This window comes from Scyliorhinus torazame, chromosome 5 (assembly GCF_047496885.1).
Source record: "Scyliorhinus torazame isolate Kashiwa2021f chromosome 5, sScyTor2.1, whole genome shotgun sequence".
NCBI classification, from domain to species: Eukaryota; Metazoa; Chordata; class Chondrichthyes; order Carcharhiniformes; family Scyliorhinidae; genus Scyliorhinus; species Scyliorhinus torazame.
Window position 1 is genome coordinate 107,023,457 of NC_092711.1, and position 27,229 is coordinate 107,050,685.

The 27,229-nt window shown below is 50.4% G+C and overlaps 1 protein-coding gene across 1 annotated transcript in view; it reads left to right on the forward strand.

Moving 5' to 3' along the window:
- The first annotated feature begins 21,245 nt into the window (after nt 1-21,245).
- The window catches only part of LOC140421626 (uncharacterized), a 64,861-nt gene continuing 58,877 nt past the window's right edge, over nt 21,246-27,229 (forward strand). The window contains exon 1 of the mRNA XM_072506409.1: nt 21,246-21,333. The gene's annotated coding sequence lies outside the window, so the exon portion shown is untranslated. The remainder of the gene's footprint in view (nt 21,334-27,229) is intronic.

Genomic DNA, 27,229 nt, shown 5'->3' on the forward strand with positions numbered 1-27,229 from the left:
TCTCCTTGCTCTTATATTCCAGGCCTCATCCAAGAAAAGATTCTTGGCTGCCTGATCGATCTCTCCAGCTACCTGTGGATAGGGACTCCAATGCCTCTCTGTTGCTCTACGTTCTCAGTATCATTCTATTTATAGTTCATTTCCTTGTCTTGTTTTCCCTCTGAAATTCATTGTCTCTCACTGTTTGTAGCACAGTGGTTAACACTGTTCACAGCGTCAGGGTCCTAGGTTTGATTCCCAGCTTCGGTCACTGGTCTGTGCAGAGTCTGCACATTCTCTCCATGCCTGCCTGGGTTTCCTCCGTGTTCTACTCCCACAATTCCTGAAAGACATGCTTTTTAGGTGAATTGGACATGCTGAACTCTCCATCTGTGTACCTGAACAGGCGCCGGAATGTGGCGACTAGGGGGTTTTCACAGTCACTTCATTGCAGTGTTAATGTATGCCTACTTATGACAATAATAAAGATTATTATTAAATTGAATTCCGGGTTGGCAGGGTGGTGCAGTGGTTAGCACTGCTGTCTCATGGCGCTGAGGTCCCAGGTTTGATGCTAGCCCTGGGTCACTGTCCATGTGGAGTTCGCACGTTCTCCCCACGTCTGCGTGGGTCTCACCCCAAGTTAAAAGATGTGCAGGGTAGGTGGATTGGCCACGCTAAATTGCCGCTTAATTGGAAAAAAATTGGATGCTCTTAAAAAAAAAAAATTTAACGATTGAATTCCATTTGTAATTGTTCTACCCATGTGACCAGTCCATTGATATCTTCCTGCTGTCCACGGCTTTCTCCCTAAATGTCAACCATACATACAATTGTTGTACCAGAAAACTGTGAAGCCCCACTGGAAACAGGCATCCAGACATCATTCAATCCTGGATGTGATTCACAGCAGGAATAACAGCAGAATCCATCCCCTGTTGTCGCCTGTGAACTTGCTGATGTCTGAGCAGGTTGTTTGACTGAGCGAATCCCCTCCCACACACACAGCAGGTGTACGGCCTCTCCCCACTGTGAACTCGCTGGTGCTTCAGCAGATTCCATTTACTTTTAAATCCCTTCTCGCAATCAGAGCATTTGAAAGGTCTCTGATCAATATGATAAGTTGGTGTGTAGTCAGGTGGGATGACTGAGTGAATTTCTTGTCACACACGGGGCAAGTGTACGGTCTCTGTCCAGTGTGAACTCGCTGGAGTACCAGAAGGTCGGATGAATCAATGAATTGCTGCCTACACACACGGCAGGAGAACAGTCTCTCCCCAGTGTGAACTCGGTGTCTCAGAAGGTGGGCTAATCGGGTGAATCCCTTCCCACAATCGGAACAGGTGAATGGCCTCCCTCCGGTGTGAATGCGTTGGTGTTTCAGAAGATCCCTTATACTTTTAAATGTTTTCACACATTCAGAACAATTAAAAGGTCTCTGATCAGTGTGAACAAATTGGTGTGTCTGGAGGTTCGATCCACAAGTGAATCTCTTCCCACACATGGAGCAGGTGAACGGCCTCTCCTCAGTGTGAGTGCGTTGATGTATCAATAAATAATTTTTACTTTTAAAGCTCTTCTCAAACTCAGAACAATTAAAAGATCTCTGATCAGTGTGAACACGTTGGTGTGTCCGGAGGCTCGATGACTGAGTGAATCCTTTCCCACACACGGAGCAGGTAAATGGCCTCTCTCCAGTGTGAGTGCGTTGATGTAACAGTAAATTATTTCTGCTTTTAAAGTTCTTTTCACAGTCAGCACATTTAAATGGTCTCTGGTCAGAGTGGACCTGGTGGTGAGTTTGGAGTTTTGATAAAATATTAAATCCCTTTCCACATTCCAGACAGGTGAAAGGCCTCTCACCACTGTAAACATGCTGGTGTATGATAAGGTATGATGACCGAGTGAATCCATTCCCACACGTGGAGCAGGTGAATGGCCTTTCCCCAGTGTGACTACGTTCATGGGTTTCCAATTCAGACGGGTAATTGAATCCCATCCCACAGTCCCCACATTTCCACGGTTTCTCCATGGGTATCAACAGGTTTATCAGATGTAGGTAAGATGCAGATTTGAGGTCACTATCAGATCAGCCGTGATGTTATTAAATGCTGGAACAGGCTCACGGGGCTGAATGTCCAATTGCTGCTTCATGATTCCTGTTGTGCGAATGTCCTTTTGTCTCTTCAGCTTGGATTCAGTTTGTTGTGGGCAAATTCTCCACTTCTAACCCTTAGTAAAAGGTCATCAATGTCAGTCCAGGATAGAAATTCTCAAAGAGACAATTCTAGTTTCTCTGGAACATTTTTTCCTCTCTTGTTCCCCCAAAGCTGTCAATCCCCGTCCCACACACTCTCCCTCCGTCCTTCCTGGGCTGAAATCCAAACCCATCTCCCCATCTGCACCATTTCTTTCCTCCACTCCAAGTTTTCTCCCTCCCTCTCCTCTGCCTGGGATCAGTTCTCCAGCTCCTGTCTGCAGTCTGACAATAAAACCAATGGGTCTTATTGGGGGTTTGGGGCCTCCAGCGGGTGTTTGTGAATCCTCCCCGCCCATCTGCCAGTTTCCTTCCTTGCCAGAGATCAGAGTCCTCATTGATTTAAGTGCAAAGTGTAAGCTCTCATTTCTTGTGCCCCTCCCCCATCCTCTGATGTGAACCATCCTCCAGTGTCTGAAGCAGGATGGTGCCCGTTAACCTGGGCCTGTTCCCGGGAGGGGGGGAGAAGCTCCGCAGCTGCAAACCAGGGAGCTGACAATGATTGTGAAGGGTTTGCTCCAGCTCACAGTGCCCGGGGACTGATTGACGGCAGGTTTGGAGCTACAGGAAGAGGGGGCGTAGCTGGAGGACTGAACTAGAGCAGGTGGTCCTCCAACCAATCAGAGTGAATGGGAGGCGGGGTAGAGCCTCATGCGGCGCTTAATCGGGGCCTTTCTGGGATAAAAGCCCGAGCAACTTCCGCCGGAGCAACTTTTGCCGTCAAATGTCATCCCTCCCTCCCGACTTACCCGGTGGTATCTGACCGTTTGAAAATTTCCAAACGATCGCCTGAACCGGAGTTACTCTCTTTTTTAAAAAAATATGTTTGTATTAAGAATTTTTCAACAATATTTTCCACCTTACAAACAAACCCCCGCCCCCCCCCCCCACCGTAACAAAAAAAAGAAAGAGAACTCGCGTGGCAAGACATGAACATGGCAAGTCAATAAGATACAGAACTTTGTACATTGGATTCATCCCGTACATGTCAGTTTCCGGATTACTCATGTGTTTTCTTGCTCAAATGCCCCCCAAAGAAACCCCCCACCCCCCCCCCCCACTCCCACCCCACGAACGATGACCCCCCCGCCCCTCCCCCCCCCCCCCCGGGTTGCTGCTGCTGCTGTCCGACCTTCATCTAATGCTCTGCGAGATGGTCTAGGAACGGTTGCCACCGCCTGTAGAACTCCTGCGCAGACCCTCTCAAGGCAAACTTTATCCTCTCCAACTTGATAAACCCAGCCATATCATTTATCCAGGCCTCCACGCTGGGGGGCTTCGCCTCCTTCCACATTACAAACAACAAAGAGCAAAGAAATGTACAGCACAGGAAAAGGCCCTTCGGCCCTCCAAGCCCGTGCCGACCATGCTGCCCGACTAAACTACCATCTTCTACACTTCCTGGGTCCGTATCCCTCTATTCCCATCCTATTCATGTATTTGTCAAGATGCCCCTTAAATGTCACTATCGTCCCTGCTTCCACCACTTCCTCCGGTAGCGAGTTCCAGGCACCCACTACCCTCTGCGTAAAAAACTTGCCTCATACATCTACTCTAAACCTTGCCCCTCTCACCTTAAACCAATGCCCCCTAGTAATTGACCCCTCTACCCCGGGGAAAAGCCTCTGACTATCCACTCTGTCTATGCCCCTCATAATTTTGTAGACCTCTATCAAGTCGCCCCTCAACCTCCTTCGTTCCAGTGAGAACAAACCGAGTTTATTCAACCGCTCCTCATAGCTAATGCCCTCCATACCAGGCAACATTCTGGTAAATCTCTTCTGCACCCTCTCGAAAGCCTCCACATCCTTCTGGTAGTGTGGCGACCAGAATTGAACACTATACTCCAAGTGTGGCCTAACTAAGGTTCTACACAGCTGCAACATGACTTGCCAATTCTTATACTCAATGCCCCGGCCAATGAAGGCAAGCATGCCGTATGCCTTCTTGACTACCTTCTCCACCTGTGTTGCCCCTTTCAGTGACCTATGGACCTGTACTCCTAGATCTCTTTGACTTTCAATACTCTTGAGGGTTCTACCATTCACTGTATATTCCCTACCTGCATTAGACCTTCCAAAATGCATTACCTCACATTTGTCCGGATTAAACTCCATCTGCCATCTCTCCGCCCAAGTCTCCAAACAATCTAAATCCTGCTGTATCCTCTGACAGTCCTCATCGCTATCCGCAATTCCACCAACCTTTGTGTCGTCTGCAAACTTACTAATCAGACCAGTTAGATTTTCCTCCAAATCATTTATATATACTACAAACAGCAAAGGTCCCAGCACTGATCCCTGTGGAACACCACTGGTCACAGCCCTCCAATTAGAAAAGCATCCTTCCATTGCTACACTCTGCCTTCTATGACCGAGCCAGTTCTGTATCCACCTTGCCAGCTCACCCCTGATCCCGTGTGACTTCACCTTTTGTGCTAGTCTACCATGAGGGACCTTGTCAAAGGCCTTACTGAAGTCCATATAGACAACATCCACTGCCCTACCTGCATCAATCATCTTTGTGACCGCCTCGAAAAACTCTATCAAGTTAGTGAGACACAACCTCCCCTTCACAAAACCATGCTGCCTCTCACTAATACGTCCATTTGCTTCCAAATGGGAGTAGATCCTGTCTCGAAGAATTCTCTCCAGTAATTTCCCTACCACTGAAGTAAGGCTCACCAGCCTGTAGTTCCCTGGATTATCCTTGCTACCCTTCTTAAACAGAGGAACAATATTGGCTATTCTCCAGTCCTCCGGGACATCCCCTGAAGACAGTGAGGATCCAAAGATTTCTGTCAAGGCCTCAGCAATTTCCTCTCCAGCCTCCTTCAGTATTCTGGGGTAGATCCCATCAGGCCCTGGGGACTTATCTACCTTAATATTTTTTAAGATACCCAACACCTCGTCTTTTTGGATCTCAATGTGACCCAGGCTATCTACACACCCTTCTCCAGACTCAACATCTCCCAATTTCTTCTCTTTGGTGAATACTGATGCAAAGTATTCATTTAGTACCTCGCCCATTTCCTCTGGCTCCACACATAGATTCCCTTGCCTATCCTTCAGTGGGCCAACCCTTTCCCTGGCTACCCTCTTGCTTTTTATGTACGTGTAAAAAGCCTTGGGATTTTCCTTAACCCTATTTGCCAATGACTTTTCGTGACCCCTTCTAGCCCTCCTGACTCCTTGCTTCAGTTCCTTCCTACTTTCCTTATATTCCACACAGGCTTCGTCTGTTCCCAGCCTTTTAGCCCTGACAAATGCCTCCTTTTTCTTTTTGACGAGGCCTACAATATCTCTCGTTATCCAAGGTTCCCGAAAATTGCCGTATTTATCCTTCTTCCTCACAGGAACATGCCGGTCCTGAATTCCTTTCAACTGACACTTGAAAGCCTCCCACATGTCAGATGTTGATTTGCCCTCAAACATCCGCCCCCAATCTATGTTCTTCAGTTCCCGCCTAATATTGTTAAAATTAGCCTTCCCCCAATTTAGCACATTCATCCTAGGACCACTCTTATCCTTGTCCACCAGCACTTTAAAACTTACTGAATTGTGGCCACTGTTCCCGAAATGCTCCCCTACTGAAACATCTACCACCTGGCCGGGCTCATTCCCCAATACCAGGTCCAGTACCGCCCCTTCCCTCGTTGGACTGTCCACATATTGTTTTAAGAAGCCCTCCTGGATTAGCAAGATCCTTCGCCAGTCTACTAGGGACGCAAAGGCCAGAATGCCAGCCTCTTTCGCCTCCTGCACTCCCGGCTCGTCCACTACTCCAAATAGTGCTAACCACCAGCTTGGCTTTACCCGGACTTTCACCACTTTAGATACTGTTCCCGCAACTCCCGTCCAGAACCCCTCCAGTGCCGGGCATGACCAAAACATATGGACATGGTTCGCTGGACTTCCTGAGCACCTCCCACATCTGTCCTCCACCCCAAAGAACCTACTCAGCCTCGTCCCCGTCATATGCGCTCGATGAACCACCTTAAAATGTATCAGGCTAAGCCTGGCACACGAGGAAGAGGAATTAACCCTACTTAGGGCATCAGCCCACAGCCCCTCCTCAATCTCCTCCCCCAACTCCTCCTCCCATTTTCCCTTCAGCTCCTCTACCAAAGCCTCCCCCTCTTCTTTCATCTCCTGGTATATCGCCGACACCTTGACCTCTCCAACCTATACGCCCGATATCACCCTATCTTGAACCCCCTGTGCCGGGAGTAGTGGAAATTCCCTCACCTGCCGCCTCACAAACGCCCTCACCTGCATGTACCTGAAAGTGTTTCCCGGTGGTAGCCCAAACGTCTCCTCCAGCGCCCCTAAGCTCGCAAACGTCCCGTCAATGAACAGGTCCCCCAATCTTCTGATCGGAGTTACTCTCAATACTCCGCATGCTCCAGCTCACCATGCCCCGGGGAGTGATTGACAGCATCTCCAGACCAATAGGAAGAGGGGGCGGGACTGGAGGACCGAGCTGATCCTCCAACCAATCGGAGTGAATGAGGGGCGGAGCTGATCCCGGATCTCCCTCATTGGCTGAAACTCTGCATCATTTTGAAAACTGATTTGTCTCAAACTCCAGGAGAAAACTGGACCTTTCTGTTTGTGGCTTTAAACAGATGAGAGGAAATGATGGGATCTGGATTGTGTCATGATATCCATATTAACATATCATGGTGCAAACACACACACACTGATGGACAGGTCGACGGACCAATCAACACACACGCAACATCACAGCAAATCACCAGTGAGAGCACACGCACTATAAAACAGGGAACACCACAGTTCCCGCTCATTCCACCAGGAGATAGCTCAGAGCACAGAGCTCACAGCGTGACACTCAGACATACACCATGTGCTGAGTGCCTCTCTAAGTTAGTGCTAGGGCTGGGTCGACAAGTTAACTGGTGAAGTACGAACCACAGCCAGAAGTTAACAGTTATTATAATAAAACAAAGTTGTACCATCTACAACCGTGTTGGTTCGTTTGTACATCGGAACACCCAACACAACATGATACCAGGCTTGGAAACTTGCCAGCAACTGTGAGACCTACCTGCACATCTTCAGAGATCTGCCATCCTGCGCCATGGACACCATCAGCCCAGAGCAGCCGCTCCAAATTGCAGGAAATCTCGGTGTCAACTGGAAGCTGTTTAAACAGCGCTTCCAGCTCTTCCTAGTAGTCACAGACAGGAAGACTGCATCGGACACCAGGAAGATCGCCCTCCTCCTCTCCACGGCAGGGCAACACGCCATCCACATCTACAACTCCCTGGCATTCGCGGAAGGCGAGGACAAGACCAAGTACAAGACAGTCCTTCTAAAACATGAGCAACACTTCAGCGTCGAAGTGAACGAGAGCTTCGAGAGGTACCTCTTCCAGCAGCGCCTGCAGGGTAAGGATGAGCCTTTTCAATCCTTCTTGACACACCTCCGTATCCTCGCGCAGTCCTGCGGCTATGAGGCCACCTCCGATTCCATGATTCAGGACCAGACAGTTTTTGGGGTCACCTTGGACACCCTACGACAGCAGCTCCTTAAAATAAACAGCCTCACCCTAGCCACCGCCATCGAAACCTGCATCCTCCACAAAAACGCGACCAGCCGGTACTCCCAATTCCAGGCGGCCGAATCGGCACGGCAGGGGTCCTACGAGGCCGAGCGGGTCCAGTTGATCGAGTACCTCCCGGCCCGCGGCCCGGACGAGGGTAGCCATTTTGCGCCCTTTCCGAGGCCTCCCGCGCTTGTACGCGCCAAAAGAGGGGACGTCGGCGCAGAAGGACGTGATGCGCAGGCGCGCTCTACGCAGGACCGGACTGCGCATGCGTGGTGGTGCAATGAACGCCATTATGTCACGACGTGCGGCAACTGGGGATCCGCACACTTATAGCGGCAATGTCCAGCCAAAACTCGACAATGCCTCCGCTGTGGCAAGATGGGCCACTACGCTGCCTGCTGTCCAGCAGCTCAACCTGCCAATGCTCCGCAATTCCACCAGCCTCGCAGGAACGTGCGGGCCAGTCAGCCTCCATACACCGAGTCATACCCTGACGACGTACAGACCGGTGATACCGACGACCGGGAAGCCTTCCGCGTTGCGGTAATAGACAGAAATCAGATGTCCCCAAGTAGGACCCACCAGCCGATGCCAGTGCACAGCGTTAATCCGGGCAATGAATGGTGTGCCACCCTAACGGTCAACCGATCACCAATCACATTCCGTTTAGACACTGGTGCCTCCGCCAATCTCTGTGCATGGTCAGCCTTCTACACCTTGAAGGTCAAACTACCGATTAAGCCATACCGCTGCCAGTTGGTCGATTACAACGGTAATGTTATCCCGACCATGGAGTCTTACCAGCTCGAGGTTGCACACAATTCATACACAGCCACACTGTCTTTTGAGATAGTTGGATCCTCGAAGGACTCTCTGCTAGGCTCACAGGCATGCAAGATCCTCCACCTCGTTCAGTGGGTATACACTCTGTCTCCAGAAAGCATGTCTGATTTCCCGGATGCAGACTTTAGGGCACAGCTCCACTCACTCCTCGCCCACAACCAGCAGGTTTTCGAGGGCATGGGCACACTGCCCTACACTTACAGAATACGGCTCAAACCAGACGCCACCCCGGTCATTCACGCACCTCGTAGAGTCCCAGCACCACTCAAGGACCGCCTCAAGCAGCAGCTGCAGGATCTGCAGGGCCAAGGAGTGCTTTCCCGGGTGCGGGAGCCTACGCCATGGGTCAGCTCCATGGTGTTCGTAAAAAAGCCCTCTGGCGAACTCTGTATCTGCATCGACCCGAAAGACCTGAATAATAACATCATGAGGGAACACTACCCCATACCCAAACGGGAAGAAATCACGAGCGAAATGGCCCGGGCTAAACTTTTTACAAAGCTTGATGCCTCAAAGGGCTTTTGGCAGATTCAGCTGGATCAGTCCAGCAGGAAGCTGTGTACTTTCAACACTCCCTTTGGCAGATACTGCTACAATAGGATGCTGTTTGGCATCATCTCGGCATCCGAGGTATTTCATCGAATCATGGAACAGATGATGGAGGGCATCGAAGGGGTGCGCTTCTATGTTGACAACGTCATCATCTGGTCTACCACACCACAGGAGCACATCAGTCGTCTCCAGTGTGTCTTTGCTCGGATACGAGAACACGGCCTGCGCCTCAACCGAGCCAAGTATTCTTTTGGCCAAACTGAGCAAAAGTTTCTGGGGGAACCACATATCCCGGTCAGGGGTGCTTCCGGATGCAGACAAAGTGACAGCTATTGCAGCCGGCAGACAAGAAGGCAGTGCTACGCTTTCTCGGGATGGTCAACTTCCTGGGGAAGTTTATTCCCAACCTTGCCTCCCACACAACGGCTCTTCGCCACCTAGTAAAGAAGACTACGGAGTTCCAGTGGCTTCCCGCACACCAGAAGGAATGGGAGGAGCTCAAGATCAAGCTCACCACCGCCCCGGTATTGGCGTTCTTCGACACTACACGAGATACAAAGATCTCGCCTGATACCAGCCAGTCCAGCATTGGGGCGGTACTCCTGCAACGGGACAACACTGCAGCATGGGCCCCGGTCGCCCATTCCTCGCAGGCCATAACCCCCACAGAACAGCGCTATGCGCAGATTGAGAAGGAGTGCCTGCGTTTGTTAACCGGCATAGATAAATTCCACGACTATGTGTATGGTCTTCCTCAGTTCACCGTGGAGACCGACCTTCGCCCCCTGATCGGCATCATACAAAAGGACCTCAATGAGATGACCCTTCGCCTCCAGCGCATTCTGCTCAAGCTCCAGAGGTACGACATCCAACTGGTCTACAGCCCGGGAAAGGACCTCTTCATCGCGGATGCCCTGTCCAGAGCAGTGAGCACACCGCCCGAATCGGGGGGTTTGTCTGTCAGGTCGAAGCACATGTAGCCTTCACATCGGCCAATCTGCCAGCTACTGATGCAAGTCTGGCCCACATTCGCCGTGAGACTGCGGCTGACCCCCTTCTACAACATGTGATGCGCCACATGACGGAAGGGTGGCTCAAGGGGCAGTGCCCACAATTCTACAATGTCCGGGATGACTTGGCCGTCATTGATGGTGTCCTCCTAAAGTTGGACCGGATTGTGATCCCACACAGCATGCACAGGCTTGTCCTCGAACAATTGCACGAAGACCATCTCGGGGTTGAAAAGTGCAGGCGGAGGGGCCGAGAAGCTGTGTACTGGCCGGGCATCAACGACGACATCGCCAACATGGTGCTCAACTGCCCCACCTGCCAAAGTTTTCAGCCGGCGCAACCCCCTGAGACGCTTCAGCCCTATGAGTTGGTAACGTCCCCCTGGGCAAAGGTGGGTGTGGACCTTTTTCATGCGCTCGGCAGGGACTACGTCATCATAATTGACTATTTTTCCAATTATCCGGAGGTCATACGCCTGTACGACTTGACATCATCAGCTGTAATCAGAGCATGTAAAGAAACCTTCGCTCGCCATGTCATTCCGCTTACCGTCATGTCAGATAATGGGCCCTGTTTTGCGAGCCAAGAATGGTCTTCTTTTGCCGCTTCATATGGCTTCACACACGTAACGTCCAGCCCTCTGCATCCCCAGTCAAATGGCAAGACAGAAAAGGGCATCCATATCGTGAAGCGGCTCCTCTGCAAGGCTGCTGATGCCGGATCTGACTTCTGTTTAGCCCTGCTGGCCTATCGCTCGGCCCCACTGTCCACAGGCCTCTCACCAGCCCAGCTGTTGATGGGTCGTGCCCTCAGGACCACTGTGCCGTCCATTCATGTTCCTGAACCCGACCATGCTCCAGTACTGCAAAGGATGCGACAGCAGCGTGCTCAGCAGAAGGTGGCACATGACACTCGGGCAACTGATCTTCCTGCCCTGGCGCCTGGAGACAACATCCGCATACACCTACCAGAGGGTGGCTGGTCGGCAACTGCCGAGGTTCTCCGCCGCGCGGCTCCCCGCTCGTTCCTGGTTCGCATGCCTGATGACTCCATTCGCCTGTGTAATCGGCGGGCCCTTCGGCTGCTTCCACGCTCGCTACGTGATCATGCACCGGTGCCATGCCCTCCTGTTGTCCCTGATGTCGACTTCATAGAGCTTCCTGCCACTCTGCCTATTCCTCTATCGCCCATGGCCAGGCCCATTCCTCAGCCGGTGGATCCTGACCCACCCTTGAGGCGGTCAACCCAAATTCGTCACCCACCTACTAGGCTGGACTTATGAGTCTGTTTGCACATTGGACTCACTGAATTGTTGTGCAACAATGTTAACATGTTTCTCTTTTTGTCGTTCCAGGAGTTCTCTTTCGAGATTTGATGATTGCACTTGTTTTGTTTGTGGTACAACCTCGTTGCTATGTTGCACCTGACACCTTCCTATGTATATTGTTTAGCCTCATGTACATGTTGTAAATATTGCACACACATACTCAGCCGCACTCAGTACACACCAATATTTATTACCATGTAGGCACATATTCTTGTGAAAAGAGAGGATGTCATGATATCCATATTAACATATCATGGTGCAAACACACACACACTGATGGACAGGTCGACGGACCAATCAACACACACGCAACATCACAGCCAATCACCAGTGAGAGCACACGCACTATAAAACAGGGGATACCACAGTTCCCGCTCATTCCACCAGGAGATAGCTCAGAGCACAGAGGTCACAGCGTGACACTCAGACATACACCATGTGCTGAGTGCCTCTCTAAGATGCTAGGGCTGGGTCCACAGGTTAACTGGTGAAGTACGAACCACAGCCAGAAGTTAACAGTTGTTATTATACAGAATAATAAAACAGAGTTTTACCATCTACAACCATGTTGGTTTGTTTGTGTATCGGAACACCCAACATGACAGAAAGCAGCAGATTCTTCATGTTGTTCCAGGAAAATGGGGCCTGTGGAATGACAGGTTTTACACAGCACACGGTCAACCTGTGGTTTCACGCTGGGTAAAGAATCTGCAAACAAGGCAAGGGAATAAATCATCAATGGTAGGACCCTAGGAAGTACAGAGGATCAGAGGGGCCTTGGTGTGCATGTCCATTGGTGGACATGGAGATAAGGTGATTAAAAATATAACATGGAATACTTAATAGAAATACTTGAATAAAAAATGATACAATACTTGAACAAAAGAGGCCTGGCCAAATCCCATTCACCACCACTCTACTCCGCCTGGCTGAACTTGTTCTATCGCTCAACAACTTCTCCTTTAATTCATCTCACTTTCTCCAAATCAAAGGTAGAAATGGGTACCCACATGGGTCTGAGCTATGCTTGCCTTTTTATGGGGTATGTGGAACATTCCTTGTTCCATGCCTACCTGGGTCCCCTCCCACAACCCCTTCACCGGTACATCGATTACTATTTTGGTGCTGCTTCATGCTCTCATCCGGAACTGGAAAAATTCATCAACTTCGCTTCCAGTTTCCACCCCTTCATCACTTTCAACTGGTCCATCTCAGACTCCTCCCCTCCCTTCCCTTTGTTGACCTTGCTGGCACCATTTCCGGCAATAGACTATCTGCTAATATCTATTACAATCCCACTGACTCCCACAGCTATCTTCGCACCCTACAACCTGTATGGACTCCGTCCCTTTCTCTCAGATCCTCCGCCTCCGACGCATTTGTCCCAATGATGCCACTTACCAAGGTGATGCTTCAAATGTGTTCCTTCTTCCTCAACCATCATTTATCACCTCCAGCTGTTGACAGGGCCCTCAACAGTGTGCGGTCCATCTCCCACACCACTACCCTCACCCCGTCCGCTCCCCCCAAGAACATGGATAGAATCCCGCTCATTCTCACATTTCACCCCACCAGCCTCCGTATGCAAAGCATAATCCTCTGCTATTTTCGCCAACTTCAGCGTGATGTCACCACCAAACACATCTTCCTTCCACTCCCTCTGTCAGCATTCCACAAACACCATTCCCAACGAGATAAACTAGTCCACTCTTCCACCATACCCAACACCTCTCCCATCACCCATGGCATCTTCCCATGCAATTGCGGAAGGTGCAACACCTATCCTTTTACCTCTTCCATGCTTAACATCCCAGGCCCAAAACATTCATTCCAGGTTAAAGCAACGTTTCACATGCACCTCTTTCAATTTGGTCTATTGCATTCACTGCTCCCAATGTGGTCTCTGTATTGGAGAAACCAAACATAGACCTTCGGTCTCTGCGCATTCAGGACCCTGACCTTTCCGTTGATTGCCATTTTAACACATGACCATGTTACCATGCCCACATGTCTGTCCTTGGCCTGCTGCAATGTTCCAGTGAAGCTCAACGCAAACTGGAGGAACAGCATCTCATCTTCCGGTTCGACACGCGACAGCCTTCCAGTCTCAACATTGAATTCAACAACTTTAGATGATTAGTTCTAGCCCACCTCGACCCCTTTGTTTTCATTCCATTTAATTTTAACTGTCTTTTACCTTTTATTTCTTTGTCTGTCTTTATATATATTTCCCCCCCACTCTTTCCCCCTATCTGATCCCCCCTTTCCCACTGTTACCAGACTCCTAAACGACCCTCTTATGGACTGACCTCAGTAACACTACACCCCTGTATGCTTCACCCGATGCCGGTGCTTATGTAGTTACATTATGTACCTTGTGTTGCCCTATTATGTATTTTCTTTTATTTCCTTTTCTTTTCGTGTACTTTATCATAGAATTTATCATAGAATTTACAGTGCAGAAGAGATAACAAATAGGTTAGACCAAGGAGAGCCAATGGATGTTATCTATCTTGACTTCCAAAAGGCCTTTGATAAGGTGCCTCACGGGAGACTGCTGAGTAAAATAAGGGCCCATGGTATTCGAGGCAAGGTACTAACATGGATTGACGATTGGCTGTCAGGCAGAAAGTTGGGATAAAAGGTTCTTTTTCGGAATGGCAACCGGTGACGAGTGGTGTCCCGCAGAGTTCAGTGTTTGGGCCACAGCTGATCTCTTTATATATTAACGATCTAGATGACGGGACTGGGGGCATTCTGGCTAAGTTTGCCGATGATACAAAGATAGGTGGAGGGGCAGGTAGTATGGAGGAGGTGGGGAGGCTGCAGAAAGATTTAGACAGTTTAGGAGAGTGGTCCAAGAATTTGGCTGATGAAACTCAACGTGGGCAAGTGCGAGGTCTTGCACTTTGGAAAAAAGAATAGAGGCGTGCACTATTTTCTAAACGGTGACAAAATTCATCATGCTGAAGTGCAAAGGGACTTGGGAGTCCTAGTCCAGGATTCTCTAAAGGTAAACTTGCAGGTTGAGTCCGTAATTAAGAAAGCAAATGCAATGTTGTCATTCATCTCAAGAGGCTTGGAATATAAAAGCAGAGATGTACTTCTGAAGCTTTATAAAGCATTAGTTAGGCCCCATTTAGAATACTGTGAGCAATTTTGGGCCCCACACCTCAGGAAGGACATACTGGCACTGGAGCGGGTCCAGCGGAGATTCACACAGATGATCCCAGGAATGGTAGGCCTAACATACGATGAACGTCTGAGGATCCTGGGATTATATTCATTGGAGTTTAGGAGGTTGAGGGGAGATCTGAAAGAAACTTACAAGATAATGAATGGCTTTGATAGGGTGGATGTAGGGAAGTTGTTTCCATTAGCAGGGGAGACTAGGACCCGGGGGCACAGCCTTAGAATAAAAGGGAGTCACTTTAGAACAGAGATGAGGAGAAATTTCTTCAGCCAGAGAGTGGTGGGTCTGTGGAATTCATTGCCACAGAGGGCGGTGGAGGCCGGGACGTTGAGTGTCTTTAAGACAGAAGTTGATAAAATCTTGATTTCTCGAGGAATTAAGGGCTATGGAGAGAGAGCGGATAAATGGAGTTTAAATCAGCCATGATTGAATGGTGGAGTGGACTCGATGGGCTGAATGGCCTTACTTCCGCTCCTATGTCTTATGGTCATATGGTAATGTTTGGAATTTAAATTATCAAAGCCGCAGGGGCTGAGCATGTGGAGGGGAGGTTGGGGAAAGTAGATTGTGAGTGAGCAGGGATAGTTGGAGTGAGTGAGGAAGGAGGTCTGAAGCCAGGAACCTGTGAGTGAGATGGGGAGGGGGGTTGACAGAAAGGCTTCTGACTGAGTTGGGTGAGGACGTTTGATGAGAATGACCTGAGTGGGCAATGGTAGTTAGGATTAAGGGAATAGGCTTCTGTCTGTCAAGGGAGGGGATATTGACAGAGTTTTTGTGTTTATATGTTGGGGACCAGCATGGAGTGTCTAAGATCCAAGAGAGCTCTGTGCACACTGTTGGTGGGTAGAACAGGCAGAGTGTAAGTCAAATATTTTATATTTGGAATGTTATAAGGGCATGTTTCATATTTTTGGTTCTGGACAACTGTTGGGCCTCCTCCACCATGTAAATGGTGTGCACTTGATACCCCTGATAAAGCCACGTGTCTCCAGTTTCCACAATCTTCACTCTCAACAGGTTTCACCCTTCCCCCATCAATTGTTTTGTCATCAACATCTCCCACCATACCGCCGCCGCCCCCCCCCCCCCCCCGCCCCCCCCCCCCCAAGATGTCCCCTTTTCTCCAGTGGATTTGGTCACTCCTGAACAGGTATTAGTGTGAATCTGCACACAAGTAGCATATTTTGACATGGCCTTGTGTGGAGTTGAATCTGAGGCTGGCAAGGGAATGATTTGGAGCCGTTAAGGATTGAGGTGACAAAGGAATGAATGAATTTCAGTAGCAGATGAGATGAGGCAGCAGCACATCTGGACAAGGTTACTGAGGTGGAAATAGACAGTCTTAGTGATGTGTCATCAAAAAAACAGTTTGGGATGAAATTTGACAACCAGATTATGAACAGATTGGTTCAGCCTCAAAGAGTTGCAATAGAGATAGTAGCTAGGGAGTGGGATATGTAACAGAAACTGAAGATGATTGCTTTCCTCGTCCCGATATTTAAATGGAGGACATTTCTGCTTATCCAGTACTGAGTCAGACAATTCGGGACATTTTCTGACTTGGAGGGACACTTGGAGATGATAGTGGAGGTTAATGGTTTTGGATGTTACATGAGAGCTCTGGTCGAGTTTTAGATAAAATCCTCTCCTTCAAACCTTCCCACTCCCACCTCCCTCTTCCTCTCTCCCCCAGACCAGGAGGTGTAGGCCCAGATCAGGTGGCAGCTTCCCTTCCCAGAAGGACATTGGTGAACCAGTTGTTTTTTATGACAATCCAGAAGTTTTCATGGTCACGTTTCCTAGTGCCGGTCCCACAAATGAGGGATTCATCCAACTCCATTTCACAAGCTGCCTTTGTGTTTATCACTCTCTTTTTCTCCTCTTTGAATTCATTTTTCAGGATATTGGAAGGGGTGATTTGTAAATATCACATCAGGATGTAACAGTCACTCGACTCATCAGAGCCAGAGCATTATCAGCTTTTGAACATGGAATCAAAAAAATCCGCTCACAATGGGGAGAAAGTGTTTCCGTGTTCTGTGTGTGGACGAAGCTTCAGCCAATCATCAAACTTGTCAAAACACAAGTGTTGTCCCATGGGGGAGAAACCGTGGAAATGTGGAGACTGTGGGAAGGGATTCAATTACCCGTCTGAGCTGCATATTCATCAACGCAGTCACACCGGGGAGAGACCATTCACCCGTTCTGTGTGTGAGAAAGGATTCACTAAATCATCTGACCTTCTGAGACACCAGCGAGTTCACACTGGGGAAAGACCGTTCATCTGCTTTGTGTGTCGGAAAGGCTTCAGAACTTCGTACCACCTCCTGAAACACCATCATATCCACAGTGAGGAGAGACCTTTTAAATGTTCTTACTGTGAGAAAAACTATAAAAGAAAAGAGATCTGTTGAGCCATAAAGTCACTCAAGTTCACCTGCTCCGTTTGTGGGAAAGGATTCGCCCGTTCATTCGATCTGCTGACACACCAACTTGTTCATACTGATCAAAGGCCATTTAAATATCCTGACTGTGAGAAGAGCTTTAAAAGCCGGAAGGATCTGCTGACACATGAACGCACTCAAACCAGGGAGACCTTTCATCTGTTCTTTCTGTGGGAAAGGTTTCTCTTGGAAGTCCAACCTACTTAAGCACCAGCGGAGTCACACTGGGGAGAGGCCGTTCATCTGCTCAGTGTGTGGAAAGGGATTCATTCAGTCATCCCACATGCTGAGATACCAGCGAGTTCACAAGTGACTGCAGGGATTGGATTTGGATTCTGCTGTTAATCACATCTGGACTGAACCATCTTCACTCTGACAGCTGGAGTTTGTTGCTGCCGGTATTAATAAGCCTGAAAGCTGGGGTGTGCATTGATGTTCTGTATAAATATTGATTAAATCAGCTTTGATTCAGACACTGTGTTTTGAATATTCGGTTTCCTCAATGATAAGAGGAGACTGATTGATCTCCTGTTACTGATTGGGACATTATTTTTGATCTTTTCTTACTCTGAATTATTTCTGTTCTCTGGTTCACCTTCTCCCAGATTAAACACTGAGCTTTCATCAATCCTATCAATCTGTTGCAGACATTGGGCGGTTGGTGAATTTCACCTGATGTTGGTGTCAGTTGCCCTCGGAAGATTTCCCAGTTTTCTGAAATTCCAGTGCGGTTCTGTGTTGATGTAATGATCCGAGTTTCAGTTCCAATGCTGATGATGGAGGGCCTGTGCTGACAGAACCACAGAATCATTACAGTTCAGGAAGAGGCCATTCAGCCCATCGAGTCTGCACTGCTCACTGAAAGAACATTCTACCTAATCCCACTCCCCTGCCTTATCCCTGTAACCTTGCACATTCTTTCTTTTCAGATAAAAATCCAATTCCCGTTTAAATACCTTGATTGGAGCTGCCTCCATCACCCTCTTAAGATGTTCGTTCCAGACTCCAACCACCCTCTGGGTGAAAACCTTTTTCCTCGCATCACTTCTGTTCCTTTTGCTAATTATTTTGAATCTGTGCTCTCCAATTCTTGATGTACTCCAGAAGGGAAATAGATTTTCATTATTTACCCCGTCTAAAGCCCTCAGGATCTTGATTACCTCTACAAGCCTCCAATCAGCCTTCTTTTCTCCACGGAAAACAGACCCAACGTCTTCTCATATTTATCCCTGGAAACATTCTTGGGAACCTTCTCTGGACTCTGCACTCCAATGCCTTCACATCCTTCCTCAAGTTTAAAAAAAATTATCTCATGGGATGTGGTGTCGCTGGCTGGGCATTTACTGCCCATCATTAATTGCCCTTGAACTGAGTGCTTTGCTCAGCCATTTCAGAGGGCATTTTAAGAGTCAACCACTTTGCTGTGGGTCTGGAATCTCATGTGGGCCGCACCAGGTAAGGGCAGGAGATTTCCTTTCCTAAAGGACATGAGTGAACCAGATAGGTTTTTATGACAATCAACGATGGTTTCATGGTCATTATTTGACTTTTAAATCCAGATTTTAAAAAACTGAATTCACATTCCACCATTCCAAATACTAAGAAGTTAATTTCTGGACTAAAGAATTGTGAGTTCTTCGACGATGTAACAAGCAAAGTGGATAATGGGGATCCTGTAGATGTAGTGTATCTGGACTTCTGGAAGGTGTTTGATAAGTTGCCACAAAGAAGGTTAATTGACAAGGTGAGATCACATGGGATTAGGGTAATTTATTAGCTTGGATAGAAGACTGGCTGAAGGACAGACGACAGAGAGTCAGGATAAATATTTCTTATTCTGGATGGCAAGATGTAACTAGTGGGCTACCACAGGGTTCGGTCCTTGGGCCCCAGTTATTTACAATCTATATTAACGACTTGGATACAGGGAAAGAAGGTTCAAAAGCCAAATTCGCAGATTACACAAATATAGGTGGGACAGTAAACTGCAATGAGAAAATAAGAACCTTACAAATGGATATCGATAGGTTAGGAGAGTGGGCCAAAATGTGGCAAATGGAGTTTAACTCCTATGCAGAGGGATCTGGGTGTCTTTGTGCATGAGTCACAGAAAACGAGCATCCAGGTGCCGCAGATAATAAGGAAAGCAAATGGAATGTTAGCAAAAGGAATTGAGTAAGGAAATGTTGTTGCAACTATACAAGGCATTGGTAATATCGCACCTGGAGTATTGTGCACAGTTTTGTCCCCTTATTTGTGAAAGATGTAGTCGCATTGGAGGCAGTTCCGAGGAGGTTCACTAGATTGATTCCAGAGATGAGGGGTTTGTCGTATGAGGAGAGATTGAACAGTTTAGGCCTATACTCTCTTTAGAAGAGTTTAGAAGAATGAGGGGAGATCTAATTGAGGTAAAGAAGATGGTAAAAGATATGGATAATGGGTGGCAAGGCAGCACAGTGGTTAGCACTGTTGATTCGCAGTGCAAGGGTTCCAGGTTTGACTCCTGGTTTGGGTCACTGTCAGTGTGGAGCCTGCACATTCTCCCGGTGTCTGCGTGGGTTTCCGCCGGGCGCTCCGGTTTCCTCCTCCAAGTCCCAAAAGATGTGCTTATTCGGTGAATTGGACATTCTGAATTCTCCCTCTGTATTCCCAAACAGGCGCCGGAATGTGGCGACTAGGGAATTTCCACAGTAACGTCATTGCAGTGTTAATGTAAGCCTACTTTTGACAATAAAGATTATAAAGTATACATGGAGCTGATGCTTCCTCTCGTGGGGAATTTCAACCGAGAGGTCATGATCTTAGAATAAGAGGTAGCAAGTTAAAAACAGATTTGAAGAGAAACTACTTCTCCCAAAGGATTGTGAATCTGTGGAATTCGCTACCCCAGAGTGTGATGGATGTAGTGACAGTGAGTAAATTCAAGGAGGAGTTAGACAGATTTTTAATTGGTGATGGGTTGAAGGTTTATGGAGAATGCTTTATGGAGAAAGTGGAGTTGAGGCCAGGATGGAATCAGCCATGATCACATTGAAGATGTTTAGGCGCGGGAGGCTACATTTCCTACTCCTGCTCCTAGGACATGTGTTCTAGCGAGGAGATGCTCTGGCTGATTTTGCAATCCCGCTCTTGGTCTTTAGCATTGTAGGGAGCAGATGAGGAAAATATCAGCTATGATAGAATGGTGGAGCAGATTTGATGGGCCAAATGGCCTAATTCTGCTCCTGTATCTTATGAACTTATGACTGCAGTAAGAAGTCTTACACCAGGTTAAAGTCCTTACACAGGTTTGTTTCAAATCACTAGCTTTCAGAGCACTGCTCCTTCCTCCTTTAACCTGGTGTTGTAAGACTTCTTACTGTGCTCACCCCAGTTCAATGCCAGCATCTCCATATCCGAACTTATGACTGTACGAAAAGAATACTTTTCACTGTACTTCAGTACATGTGACAATAAAACAAATACAATACAAACAAGTCTTGTTTACCCATCCCCTGTGCTCACTTTCCTTTTAAGAAGTACCAAAAGTTGAAATTTCCCATTCTTCGATTCCTATAGTTGTGATCATCCTGATCTCTGTAATCTCCTCACACACCCCTTCAAGATCTCTGCACTAATTTAATTCTGGCCACTACAGCATACCTGATTTATTCGGTCCACCATTACTGGCCTTTTATCATTTGACTGGGCCACAAGCTCTGGAATTTCCTCCTTCAAACTCTCCGACTCTCTCACTCACTTTCCTCCATTAAGATTCTCCTTTAAAGCTAATATCTCCCCATGTTGCTCAGTGTCAATTGTTATTTTATAACGTTTCTCTGCGATGTGTTAAAATGCTTGATTTTGTCAAGGCACAATATTGTCACTGCCCTGGACATGTATCATTGTTCTGCCTCATAAATAAGAATTTGTAACTCAGAGTGAGTCTGTCATGGTGAAACATTTCAAAAATATTGCAATGATGGCGACTGAGCATGCGCTCCGCTGCTGCCCCCAAGACAGATGGTGGATGCGCGCGCGCGCATTGCTGCTCGTGCCCCAAGAACGTTGACGAATGCGCATGCGCAGCCCCTCTAGTACGCGCGAGAGAGATGGCCGCCATTTAGTCTCGTCTGTGAGAAAGCTGCAGGTCCCGCTCAGGTCCCCCCCGATACCGGTAGGTTATTTTTCAGGATTTTCGGTTAATATAACATGTTTAAGAAGTGTGTCCAACGACGCGCCTAATTGAGCTCTCCCTCGGTCCTGCCATTCCCTCCTTTACGGATCATACATCCGAGAAAGAACGCCGCCATTAATCGCACTGCGCATGCTTCACTCGGCCCAGTCCCGCCTCCTTGTTCACTCCGATTGGCTGGAGGACCAGCCGATTCCCACCGGCCTTTTGAATCCACCCCTTCACCCTATTGGTCAGGAGCTGCCGTCAATCATTGCCCTGGCATTGTGAGGTATCAGGTGAGAGGTCAGTGTCGGGAGGCGGGGTTTACAAATCCTCAGTGCTGCCCGAGAGCTGAATGAAACAATGAATGAAAATCGCTTATTGTCACAAGTAGGCTTCAAATGAAGTTACTGTGAAAAGCCCCTAGTCGCCACATTCCGGCGCCTGTTCGGGGAGGCTGGTACGGGAATTGAACCGTGCTGCTGGTCTGCTTTGAAAGCCACTGATTTAGCCCAGTGTGCTAAACCAGCCCCGATGGACATTCTCCACTCTCACTATCCGCTGCTTCTGGCTCCTCTCCGCAAACAACCTCGTAGAGACCGGGGGGGGGGGGGGGAAGACACTGATCCAGTGACAATGTCACTGCATTAGTAGAAAAGTCTAATGTAATCCCTCCTGTTCAAAAAGTAGGAAACTAGTTAGTTAAAGCCTGTAGTTGGGAGACTGTTGGAATCCATTATTGAGGAAGTAGTAATTGGACTTTTGGAAAGCCAAACCGCAATCCATCAGAGTCAGTGTGGCAATGAACGGACATCGCGCGACAATCACCAGGCAGGAATGTTCCCTTCCAGTCGGGGCAGCAGTCAAGGGCATTCAGCCTCTGATCTCCGGGTAAGCGTTCTCCAAGGCGGCCTTCAGGACGCGCGACAACGCAGAATCGCCGAGCAGAAGCTTATAGCCAAGTTCCGCACACATTAGTGCGGCCTCAACCGGGACCTGGGATTCATGTCGCATTACATTCATCCCCCGCCATCTGACCTGCGAAATCCTACCAACTGTCCTGGCTTGACACAATTCACACCTCTTTAACCTGGGGTTACCCCATCTCTGGATCTGTAAAGATTTAATCACCTGCTAATGCTCGCATTCCAAGCATTGTCTGGCATCTTTGAATTTGTCACTATATATGTTTCTGGAACATACCTCTTCATTCACCTGAGGAAGGAGCAGCGCTCCGAAAGCTAGTGACATCGAAACAAACCTGTTGGACTTTCACCTGATGTTGTAAGACTTTGTAGTGTGGTTTTGTAAAGGGTAAATCGTGTTTGACTCATTTGTTGGAGTTCTTGGAAGATGTAACAAGCCAGGCGGATAATGGGTGTACTGTAGATGTGTTTGGACTTCCAGAATACATTTGATAAGATGGAATTTAACATGCATAAGTGTGAGGTTATCAATTTTGGACAGAGGAATAAAAAGGCAATTTTATTATCTAAATGGAGAGAAACTTTAGAGGACATTGGTTGGGTGTTGAATAAATATTTCACATCCGTCTCCAGCCAAGAGAATGAGGAGATAGACTTGGAACTCGGGGAGAGAAACTGTGAGGTTCTTGAGCGAATTGACAGAGGGAGTGACAAGACATTGGAAGTGTTGGCAAGCTTAAAAGTGGACAAATCTCCAGGTCTGGATGAATTGTGTCCCAGGATGCTGTGGGAGGTGAGATTGCAGGGGCCCCGACCCAAATTTTTAATTGCTCTTTAGCGACGAGGTCGGTGCTAGAGGACTGCAGATCAGCTAATATGATCCCACTATTTAAGAAAGGTTGTAGAGATAAGCCAGGGAACTAAGTACCAGTGAGTCTCGCATCAGTGGTAGGGAACCTATCGGAGAAAATTCAGAAGGAGAGAATCTATCTCCACTTGAAGAGGCAAGGTTTGATCAGGAATAGTCAGCATGGCTTTGTCAGCGGGAGGTCATGCCTAACAAATTTTGATTGATTGATTGACACCAGGTATGTCGATGGTGGTAGTGATGTAGTTTACATAGATTTCAGCAAAGCCTTTGCCAAGATCCCACATGGGAGACTTTATAAAGAAGACAAATACACATGTGATACAGAGTAACATGATAAGGTGGATTCAAAATTGGCTTGGCTGTAGGAGACAGAGGAAGATGACAGATGGCTGCTTTAGTGTCTGGAAGCCAGTGTCCAGTGGCGTACCACAGGGATCTGCGCTGGGTCCCCTGTTGTTTGTCATTTATATAAACGCCATAGATGACGATGTGTGGGGTAGAATCATTACCTTTATGGATGTCACACAGCTTGGCCTGGTGGTTAACAGTGAGTTTGAGTGTCTTTGGTTACAGGAAGATATAGACAGGATGGTCAAATGGGCAGAAACGTGGCAGATGGAATTTAACCCTGAAAAATGTGAGGTGACACACTTTGGCAGGCGTAATTTGACAACGAAGCATTCAATGAACGGCATGACACTGGGGCGTCTGAGGAACAAAGGGACCGTGGTGTGTTTGTTCTGAGATCCCTGAAGGTGGAAGGACAGGTTAATAGGATGGTGAAAAAGGCATATGGGACACTTGTCCTTTAGCAATTGAGGCATAGATGGGGTCGCAGTGACGTCTCGGACAGTGACGTCAGTCCTCAGACCACCTTCATGTTGAATTTGGCGTCGTCCCCGTCGCCACCTCTGCCGCCCCCGCCCGCGTGCGGCACGAAGTCAACATGGATGTTGTTGTGTTTGATGGGCCCGCTGGCCCGGCTCCAGATGAAGAGTAAAGTGAAGCAGAGCGACACCACGGTGAAGAATGAGGCGAAGCCCATGGTGGTGGCCACCAGCAGCGTGTGGGTGTCGAAGGGATATCCGGGCCGTAGGCCGGCCTTGGCCCGGGAGTCGGAGCGCCCAGCCAGTCCCAGCTCCTGTAGCGAGAGCGGCCACACCTGTAGCGAGGCCGAGGCCGTGTCGTTGCCGCCGGCATTGCGGGCCACACAGCGATAGGTGCCGGAGTCCATGCGGCGGACCGAGGTGATCTGCAGGCTGCCGTCTGGCAAGAGGCGGCTGCGGCCCACGGCGGGTCCGGAGAGGAGCGGGGGCGCGGGGGGCAGGCTGGGGTCCGGACGTCCAGGGAGGAGGCCGCGGTCCTCGGGGTTCAGGCCCAGATTTTCAGATACTAGGCCCAGGCCCCCGGGGAGGCTCATCCCCGCCCCGGGGAGGCTCATCCCCGCCTCGGGGTGGCCCAGCCGCTGGCGCCGTGGGTTGAGCCACAGGATGAGGGGCGGCAGCTGGCCGTCGGCCGAGCAGCGGAGGGTGACTGTCTGGCCCTCTCGGGGCTGCGGCCTCTTGTCGCGGATGCGGGGCCGGCGGCAACTGAAGGTGCTGGCAGGGAGGGAGCCGGCGGCCTCGGGCAGGCGGCGGCCGCGGAGGGACGGCGCAGGTGGGCGGCTGGGGGCCCAGGAAGCGGAGGCGGTGGCGCCGGCGGACGATCCAGAGCAGGCGGCAGTCGCAGGCCAGCGGGTTGAGGCCGAGGCCCAGGCTCTGGAGGGAGGCCAGCGAGCGGAAGGCAGCAGCCGGCAAGCTGGCCAACTGATTGGCCGTGACGTCCAGCAGCCGGAAGTAGACGAGGCCGCGGAAGGCGGCGTCATGGATGATGCGCAGACGGCCGCCCACCAATCGCAGCTCCTCCAGGCGGGTTACGTGCTGCAGCAGCGCTCCGCGGATGGCACTGATGGGATTATAGGAGAGGTTGAGGAAGCGCAGGTAGGCCTGAGTCCTCAGGCTGGCATAGGGGACAGTGCTGAGGTTGCAGCGGGTGATTGAGAGCCAAACCAAATTGAGGCCCTGGAGGCAATCGGGGCCTAGTTGGGCCAGTGAGGCCCAGGAGTCGATTTCCAGCAGGCGGAGGCGGGAGAGGTCCTGGAAGGGGCGGCCGGGCAGGGCGGCGGCCTTGGGGAAGGCCAGCAGGCGGAGGGCGGTCAGGTTGAGGAGGGGGGAGAGGGCAGCACCGGGTGGCCAGGTCAGCGCGGCACCGCGGACGGTGAGTTGGTTGAGGCCGCTGAGGCCGGCCCAGGCTCGCTGGGCCGGCCCAGGCCAGCTCGGGGGAGCCCAGGCTGAGGGTGCGCAGGGCGGCCAAGCCGCGGAAGGTGTGGTCGCCGAGCAGCAGCAGCGGGTTGCCAGCCAGCTCCAGGCTGCGCAGGGCGGCCAGGCCGAGGAGGGTTCCGGGCTGCAGGTAGCGCTGTAGGTTGTGGCCGAGGCCCAGTCGCTGCAGCCGCTCCAGGGCGCCGGCCTCCAGCTCCCGCAGCCGGTTGTGGCCCAATTCCAGCTCCTCCAGCCGGCGGCTCAGGCCCCGTCCCGGGCCCCAGTCCAGCCACTCCAGCCGGTTGTCACTTAGGTCCAGCGCCCGCGTGCCAGCCGGGATCCCCCGCGGCAGCGACTCCAGCCCCCGGGACGAGCAGCTCACCGTCCGGTTGGGGCTCCAGCAGAGGCAGTCTGAGGGGCAGCCGAGCCCCGTACCCAGGAGGAGGAGCAGGGGGAGGAGAGGAGGCCTCACTGCCAGCAACAACGTCCTGCCCCACGGCCTGTAAAGCAAACAAAACAGGGGGTCAGTGAGGGGAGCTGGACCCCCCAGACACACACCCACGCACAGGACATCTCCCCCACACACAGGACACCTCCCCCAGACACAAACCCCACACAGGACATTGCCCCCAGACACACACCCACACACAGGACACCTCCCCAGACACACACCCCACACAGGACACGTCCCCCACACACAGGACACCTCCCCACACACAGGACACCTCCCCAGACACACACCCCACACAGGACACGTCCCCCACACACACCCACAAACACAAGACACCTCCCCAGACACCTCCTCCCCCAGACACACACCCACACACAGGACACCTCCCCCACACACAGGACACCTCCCCCAGACACAAACCCCACACAGGACATTGCCCCCAGACACACACCCACACACAGGACACCTCCCCCACACACAGGACACCTCCCCAGACACACACCCCACACAGGACACGTCCCCCACACACAGGACACCTCCCCTAGACACACACCCACACACAGGACACCTCCCCACACACAGGACACCTCTCCCACACACAGGACACCTCCCCCACACACAGGACACCTCCCCAGACACACACCCCACACAGGCCATTGCCCCCAGACACACACCCACACACAGGACACCTCCCCGAGACACCCACCCACACACTGGACACCTCCCCCACACACAGGACACCTCCCCAGACACGCACCCACACACAGGACACCTCCCCAGACACACACCCACACACAGGACACCTCTCCCACACACAGGACACCTCCCCAGACACGCACCCACACACAGGACCCCCCCCACACACACAGGACACCTCCCCAAGACATGCACCCACACACAGACCACCTCCTCCAGGCACACGCCCACACACAGGACATTGCCCGCAGACACACACCCACACACAGGACACCTCCCCCTCACACAGGACACCTCCCCCAGACACACATCCACACACAAGACCCCCCCCCCCCTCCCCACACACAGGAAAACTCCCCCCAGACACACGCCCACAGGACATCTCTTTCTCCCCCTCCCTGCCTCCACACACAGGACCCCCCCACACCCAGATACAGGATGCCCCACCTCCCCCAGACACACGCCTGCGGACACAGGAACACCTTTCCCAAACGCTCACAGGAGCCCTCTCACACACAGGATCCCCGGTGTCCCGAACACCACCAGCACCAACATCGAGGGCCGAAGGGCCTGTACTGTGCTGTAATGTTCCATGTTCCCCGAGGCCTCTAGGACCCCCCTCCTCTGGAATGGACCCCTCCGGAATCCGCCCCCC